The following is an 8,924-nucleotide window of genomic DNA, read 5'->3' as shown; positions in this document are numbered from 1 at the left end:
ACCTGCACTAGCTCTGGTTGAGCTAATATACTAGAAAAAGAGTAGCAAAGGCACTACCTGTCCCTCCCTCCAAGACAGGGGGCACATACACAGATGACTCACTGCTGCCATAGGTGCATTTTATTTTTAGTGTGCTAGCTCAATCAGAGCTAGTGCTGGTATGTCTCCTCAAGCTGGGAATAATACACCCCACTCAGCTGCCCAGCACCCTAGTGCCCCATCTCTCACTTGCACGCTTTATCCGGTAGGCGTTCTCAGAGCACACCTGAAGGCAGCTGGGGCTGAGCAGTTTGGTGGAGGGGTGGGGTGGGGGTTCAGTATTCACTGGGTTAGAGAGAAAAACAGAGCAATTGACTTTATAACCCAGTGGACAGGGCATTCCCCTGGCATGTGGGAGACCCAACTTCAAGTTCCTGCACTAAATCAGGCAGTGTGGGGATTTGAAAACAAGTCTTCTGCATCCCAGGTGAGTGCCCCAAGCCCTGGCTTCGTGGCTATGCTGCATTTTCTCTCTGGTGTTCATTTTTGTGAGAAAGGGCTGTCTTGTCTTGGGTACCCTCTCCTGGGCACTTTTTATTGGCTAGCTTAAGCGGGTCCCAGTGCAGTGTGCTGGCTTCTGGGAATCCCTTTCCCAGGTGCTGTACTGGCCCCCTTGGATTGTATGGAGAGCCAAATCAGGACTGAGCATTTCACTTGGCAGTATGAGATCTACATTTTAGGTATTGCCCCACTAAGCTTTGCACCCCTGAGACCCTCTTGTCTATTTAGCCGCCTAAGGGCCAGAATTTTAAAGGTATTTCAGAACCGAGTGGGATTTTCAAAAGCACATAGGTCTGTAAACCTCATCGATCCATAAATTCCAAGGCCAAAAGGGACCTCTGTGTCCAACCTCCTGTACAACACAGGCCAGAGAACTGCCCCGAAATAATTCCTAGAGCAGAGCTTTTAGAAAGGTGTCTGATCTTGATTTAAATCCACCATAAGCCATGGTAAATTGTTCCTATGGCTCTCACAGTTAAAAATGTGCACCTTATTTTCAGGCTGAATTTGTTCAGCTTCAAATTTAAACCTCATCAATTTCAATGGGTGTTAGGCACCTGCCTGATTTTAAAATCCTACTAGGTGCTAAATGCCTTTAAAAACCTGACTCTAAGTGTAATTATTATCATTGCCATTGATCCTTGTGGTGCCCAGTTTATTTATAGAAGAGGGTACAATTTCTTCTTCTTCATGGTTGATTAGATATAGACCATCTGTTTCTTACTTTTTAAACTTACATTGCTAAAGGCCTCCCAATGTTTCTCGGATCCTCTTATTTTTAAGCAGAGGCACTCTAGTCTAGCCTTAGGGACCTAGCTCCATCTTTGTGCACCTAAATACTTTAAAAATCTGGCTCAGAGAGACTGAATCCACGACCACACAGCACTTTGGGGAAAGCAAAGACTAGAACCCAGGGCAGCACCTCAACCACTGGACTGGTCTTCCTCTCCTTTAGCTGTAGCTGTTAGTAACCTCAGAGCACCACCACTCTCTCCAAGGGAAATCAAATGGCCAGCCTTAGGCTACCCAGAACTTGATGCTCTCTCTTATTCAGGCATGTCAGTTGATGCCTATTTCAGCAGAACCGAACGGAATGAGATCAGATTGTCTTTGCTCTTGTAGAAAGCTCTCAGATTACTGGCTGTCTTTCTCCTGAGGGCTTTGTGAATGTCTTTGTTTCTTAGGCTGTAGATGAGGGGATTGACCAGAGGCATCAGGACTGTGTAGAAGACTGAGAACACTTTGTTCAGGTCTCTCAGTGTATTGGTGTCTGGTAGCATGTACACAACAATCATGGTTCCATAGAAAATTATATCCACGGTGAGGTGAGAGGAGCAAGTGAAAAATGTCGTTTGCCTGCCCCTGGGTGATGGGATTCTCAGGATGATGGAGATGATGCACATGTAGGATGTCAGGGTTAACAGAAATGGTGTCACTGTGAATACAAAGGCCATGATGAAAGTCACTAGTTCAGTCAGGCTGGTGTCACTGCAGGAGAGTTTTACAATCGGGGAGAAATCACAAAAGAAGTGGTGAATTTCATTGGAGCTGCAAAAAGTTAATTGTGAAGCCTGAAATATCACTAAGCAATTGGCCAAGAAAGCACTTATCTAAGAACCAGCCGTTAGCTGAAGGCAAAGTTTGCTGTTCATAGGGACTGCATAATACAGGGCCTTGCAAATTGCTAAATACCAGTCATAAGACATCATGGCAAGAAGATAACTTTCTGTAGCTGCCAGAGAGCCAAAGAAATAAAATTGTGCAATGCAGCCACTAACAGAAATGGTTCCCTCCCCGGTCAGGAGATTGACCAGCATCCTGGGCAGGATGTTAGCATCCTCTAAGCAGGACAAGTTAGGGCTTTGTCAAGCCTCAAGTAAGGATGGAGATTCCACCACCTCCCTAGGTAACCCATTCCAATGCTTCACCACCCTCCTAGTAAAAAACTTTTTCCTAATGTCCAACCTAGACCTCCCTCCCTGCAACTTGAGACCGTTGCTCCTTGTTCTGTCATCTGCCACCACCGAGAACAGCCTAAGTAGAAGATCTCTAAGCAGGACAAGTTCCCCAGGAAGAAGTACATGGGAGTGTGGAGGTGCTGATCAGCCACAACTAGAGCAACGATGAGGATGTTCCCGGCCACGGTCGCAATGTAGATCACTAGAAACAGCAGGAAGAGAAGGGGCTGAAATTCATGGAGATTCCCAAATCCCAGGAGGATGAATTCTGTGATGGATGTTTGATTTCCCAAGTCTGCATTTGCCATGGGTAATATCTAACCCTTGAGGAGAACATGAACAATATATATTTAAAGTTTTATGGAGCCAGTTAGAAACTGCTATTTTCATTCTATGGAAAATTCTGAAATTTCAGAAAGAAAAATACTCCACATTCGAAGAAAAAATGAAATTTCAAAATTTCCCACAGATCAAAGATTCTGAAAAGTTTGGATTTGGAAGCACCAGAATGTTATATTTTGATAATATTGACTCATTTCATTTTGATACTGTCAAAATATTTAATGAAGATAAAGTAACAATGTTGCCTTTTGATAACGTTGATTCATTTTGTTTAGACTTTAATATTACATTAAAATATTAAATATAATATCACATAAAGAATATTACATATAATATATAAACACAGATAGAATATTTACTACTATTTTAGTACTTTTAATATATTAGTACTATTTTAATATCATATAAACATCAAAACACAATAAATTGTAGCCCGATTTATAGATTATATATGTATTACTTAAGAATCCCCAGTTATCACATTGAGGGCTGACAGGTTCATGTCCCAACATCATGTCCAGTATTATTTAAATGACTATGTAGCTGGGAATTGCAATGTGCAAAGTTGCAACACTCTCACTGTAGGAACTCTTCTATATTTCCAGAGAGTTTATTAATACATTTAGCACAGCCACAAACACCCCAATTTAATAAGGTTGATAGTCTAACGGTTTTTGAAGAAGCTAAGTCTGCTTAGGTTGCCTTCATGAAACCATGCTGATTGTCATATGATTGACATGCATGTAACATGTTTGTTTTCTAAAAATCCTTTTCCTCTAAATGTTTTCTTCCATCTCGAACGTGCAGGAATGAAATCAGGAAGGCCAAAGCACAATTGGAGTTGCAGCTAGCAAAGGACGTGAAGGGGAACAAGAAGGGTTTCTACAGGCATGTTGCCAACAAGAGGAAGATTCGGGAAAGTGTGGGCCCCTTAGAGAATGAGGGAGGCGACCTAGTGACAGAGGATGTGGAGAAAGCTGAGGAACTCAATGCCTTTTTTGCCTCTGTCTTCACAGACAAGATCAGCTCCCAGACTGCTGTACTGGGTGGCACAGAATGGGAAGGAGGTGAACATCCCGCAGTGCTGAAGGAACGGGTCCAAGACTATTTAAAAGGATTGGACATTCACAAGTCCATGGGGCCGGATGCAATACACCCGAGGGTGCTGAGGGAGTTGGCTGAGGTGATTTCAGAGCCATTGGCTATTATCTTTGAAAGCTCGTGGCAACAGGGGGAGGTCCCTGAGGACTGGAAAAAAGCAAATCTAGTGCCCATCTTCAAAAAAGGAGGAAAGAGGATCCAGGGAACTACAGACCGGTCAGCCTCACCTCAATCCCAGGAAAAATCATGGAGCAGGTCCTTAAGGAATCCATTCTAAGGCACTTGGAAGAGAGGAAGGTGATCAATAAGAGTCAACACGGATTCACCAAGGGAAAGTCATGCCTGACCAACCTGATTGCTTTCTATGATGAGGTGACTGGCTCTGTGGATGTAGGGAAGGCGGTGGACGTGATATACCTTGACTTTAGCAAAGCTTTTGATACTGTCTCTCACAGTATTCTTATCAGCAAGTTAAAGTATGGGTTGGGTGAATGGACTATAAAATGGATAGAGAACTGGCTAGAGCATAGGGCTCAACGAGTAGTGATCAATGGCTCCATGTCTAGTTGGCAGCTGGTCAGAAGTGGAGTTCCCCAGGGGTCGGTCCTGGGGCCGGTTTTGTTCAACATCTTCATTAATGATCTGGAGGCTGGGGTAGATTTCATCCTCAGCAAGTTTGTGGATGACACTAAGCTGGGGGGAGTGGTAGATACTCTGCAAGGTAGGGATAGGATACAGAGTGACCTAAACAAAATGGAGGATTGAGCCAAAAGAAATCTAATGAGGTTCAACAAAGAAAAGTGCAGAGTTCTCCACTTAGGAAGGAAGAATCCCATGCACAGCTATAGACTGGGGACCAACGAGCTAGGCAGCAGTTCTGCAGAAAAGGACCTGGGGATAACAGTGTATAGGAAGCTGGATATGAGTCAGCAGTGTGCCCTGGTTGCCAAGAAGGTTAATAGCCACTGTGTTTACTCCATGGTCTGAAAGGGATCAGCACCTTCAGGAGGAGGTGTTGTGGCATATAGATACCAAACCACCTTAGTCTGGGAGCTGATCTTGTCTGTGAAGACAGAGGCAAAAAAGGCATTGTGTACCTCAGCTAACTCCACATCCTCTGTCACTAGGTTGCGTCCCCCAATCTGTAAGGGGCCCCCACTTTCCCGAATCTTCCTCTTGTTGGTAACATACGTGTAGAAACCCTTCTTGTTCCCCTTCATGTCCCTTGCTAGCTGCAACTCTAATTGTGCTTTGGCCTTCCTGATTTCATTCCTGCACGTTCGAGCAGTATTTTTATAATCCTCCCTAGTCATCTGACCAAGCTTCCACTTCTTGTAAGCTTCTTTTTTGTGTTTATGTTCACCAAAGACTTCTTCGTTAAGCCAAGCTGGACACCTACCATATTTGCTATTCTTTCTGCACATCCGGATCGTTTGTTCCTGTGTCCTCAATAAGGTCTCTTTAAAATACAACCAGCTCTCTTGGATTCCTTTCCCCCTCATATTAGCCTGCCAGGGGATCCTGCCCATCAGCTCCCTGAGGGAGTCAAAATCTATGGTCCGTATCCTGCTGTTCTCCTTTCTTCCTTTTGTCAGGATCCTGAACTCGACCATCTCATGGTCGCTACTGCCTAGGTTGCTACCCACTTGTACTTCCCTACCAAATCTTCCCTGTTTGTGAGCAGCAGATCAAGAGAAGCACGGCCCCTAGTTGGTTGCTCCAGCACTTGCACCAGGAAGTTGTCTGCAACACTATCCAAAAACTTCGTGGATTGTTTGTGTTCTGCTGTATTGCTCTTCCAGCAGATGTCAGTGTGATTGAAGCCCCCATGAGAATCAGGTCCTGTGAACTGGAAACTTTCCCTAGTTGACTGAAGAAAGCCTCGTCTACTTCGTCCTCATGGTCTGGTGGTCTATAACAGACACCCACCACAACATCACCCTTATTGTTCTTGCTTCTAAGCTTAACCAAAAGACTTTCAACTGGCTTATCTCCAGTTTCATACTGGAGCTCAGAGCAATCATAGTGCTCTCTTACATATAGTGCAACTCCTCCACCCTTTCACCCCTGCCCGTCCTTCCTGAGTAGTTTAATCCCATCCATGACAGTGCTCCAATCGTGTGAGTTACTCCACCAAGACTCAGTTTTTCCAATCATGTCATAGTTTCTTGACTGTGCCAGGACTTCCAATTCCTCCTTCTTGTTTCTCAGGCTTCTTGCATTTGTGTATAGGCACTTGAGATAAGTAGCCGATTGGCCTACTTTCTCAGTACAAATCAGGAGGGCCTCCCCTGCTGCATCTTCCTCCTTCTGCTTCCTTGTGGTGTCCCAGTTCCCCACTTACCTTCGGGCTTAGGTCCCCGTCCCCCATTGAACCTTGTTTAAAGCCTTCCCCTCACTAGGTTAGCCAGCCTGTCTGCGAAGATATTCTTTCCGCTCTTCATTAGGTGAATCCGGTCTCTTCCTAGTAATCCTTCTTCCTGGAAAAACATCCCATGATCAAAGAATCCAAAGCCTTCTCTCAGACACCACCTGCGTAACCACGCATTTACTTCCGCAATGCGATGGTCCCTACTGCGCCTTTTCCGTCAACAGGGAGGATGGATGAGAATAGCACTTGCGCTTCAAACTCCTTTATATTTCTTCCCAGAGCCATATAGTCCACAGTGATCCGCTCAAGATCATTCTTGGTAGTGTCGTTGATGTCCATGTGGAGAAGTAGGAAGGGGTAGCAGTCTGAGGACTTGATGAGTCTTGGCAATCTCTCCGTCACATCCTGAATCCTAGTTCCAGGCAAGGAGCACACTTCTCTAGTTTCCCGGTCCGGATGGTGTATTTAGTCCTTTCCTCAGGTCAGGTTTTTGAAACTTTTGATCATTTTTGATGCTCTCCTTGGGATTTTTCAGTTCATCCACATCTTTCCTAATGCGTGGTGCCAAAAACTGAACACAGCACTCCAGCTGTGACCTCTCCAGTGCTGAGCAGAGCAGAACACTGTGTATAGGTACCTTTCTGAATTGGGACCTTGAAGAACAATACATAGACAAATTCAGTAGAAGGGTGAGGTGGATTAGGGCCTGGATTCCATTCAGCCATAGGACCATCAACAAAGCAAAGAGCTCTTGACATTTCTGGCTGAGTGGTTTTGTCCCCTTAGCAGATTCCAATACTCTTTGACAGTTGGTAACCTCAGTATGTCTTTGGGCATTCCACAAGCCTAGGCACTGGATCCATAGATCCTGTCTTACAGTCCTGGTTACAGAGCTATATACATCAGAACTACTATGGGACTTTTTCCAGGCAAGGATCAACAGCTTTATCCTCATCTTGACAATGATAGGCCATATTCTCCATCTCTTGGAGTCCTAGAATCCACGTTAATTGGCCATATCCCACTAAGATTCAGTCAGAACCAGGCACTATTTGTCCCTCCAGGTCTCTTTAAAATGCCATCCAAAGCCAAGTTCGGATGCCTTTCTGAATGACATATTGAAGTTCAACATAGTTTGCTGAGTTGGATGCAGGAATCGGTGGATGAAATACACTGCCCTGTATTATGCCGAAGGTCCAATTAAACAGGTTCATCCTGCCCTTAAAATATATGATGGATTTTGAGACCTTCATTGAATGTCTTTGGTGGGTACAGCTCACCTGGAAAAGGACTACTCAGGAAAGGATGGAAGAGTTTGCATAAAAGGGGTCCTACATAACAATTTCTGTAGTGGATCCTAAAGCTGTGATTCAATGAAGATTACCTTCAAGGGCACTGAAAGATTAATTGGTTATTTTAAGCTTCTTGGATCCCCACCTACTGACATTGGCATTCAAGGCATATAGTGCCATGGGGATTCTTTAGTAGTTTGTTGACTTCTGTAGGATCACTCATTGAGAATCATAAGCCTAGATATGTTCTTTGGGTCACACTTTCCGAAGCCTGATGAGCCACCAAAGAAACAACCCTTTGTTCTCAAGGTAGATGAGACAGTCTCTTGATTGCATTACAGAACTGAGTCTGGTCTACACATAAAATGTTGGTTGACCTAGCTACATTACTCAGGAGTGTGAAAAATGAGCATTGTTAAGCTGGCTTAAACCCCAGTATGGACATTGCAAGGTTAATGGGAGAATTCTTCCATCAACCTAGCTACTGCCTCTCAAGGGGTAGAGTTAACTACAGTGATGGAAAAAACCCTTCCATCACTGTAGCAAATATCCACACTGCATTGCTATGGTGGTTCAGCTGCAGTGATGTAACATCTGTAGACCTTGGGAGGTCATCTAGTCCAACCCCCTGCTATATTGTTCCTTGCTAAAAAGACCTTATTGACTCAGCAAATCATGACAAGACAGGATGCTAAGGGAGAAAATCACAAGCAATGGAGATAAGTGGAGTGGGAAGAGAATGCACAGGATTAGGCTATTGTGGTTGCTTGTTCAATAAGCAATCTACTTTTCTTTCGATCTGTGTTCCACAAACTGCTGGGGGTCTGCATTCTAAGTCTGAGATTTCCGAACGGGTCTGCATCTCCAATCGAAAATTTGTAGGTGTCCGCAAATGAAAAAAATTGAATAAAACTGGTCTAGGCTATATTTCCATGGAACAAGGCAGTTCCCTGGACCGTTCCTCGAGACTGTTCCTAGTTTGTTCCAGGAAAATAATAATATGCAGAATACTATGGGCCTGAATCTTCCTTGTCTTGAGCCTGTGTATGTGCCCCTGAAGAAAATGGGCATGGAAGGTATCTCACACCCACTGTCATTCACTTTTGGAGATGTGTAAATGACCACAGAAGACACAAGTAGTGCTGAGCCCAGTATTATTTGTGTGCCTGGGAAATTTCAAGTTTTTGCTGAAAACCGAAAGATGTGGGTCAAAAATGTTATTTGCAGATTGTTCCTGAAGTCCCCATTCTCCTATATGGGCTGGGATTCCCAGCTGGACTCCATCTCCTATAATGCACCACAATCCACCTTTCATGGGAG

This window comes from Emydura macquarii, unplaced genomic scaffold (genome assembly GCF_026122565.2).
Source record: "Emydura macquarii macquarii isolate MOO-44397 ecotype Brisbane River unplaced genomic scaffold, CSIRO-AGI_Emac_v2 contig_614, whole genome shotgun sequence".
NCBI lineage: Eukaryota > Metazoa > Chordata > Testudines > Chelidae > Emydura > Emydura macquarii.
This window is presented reverse-complemented; position numbering follows the sequence as displayed.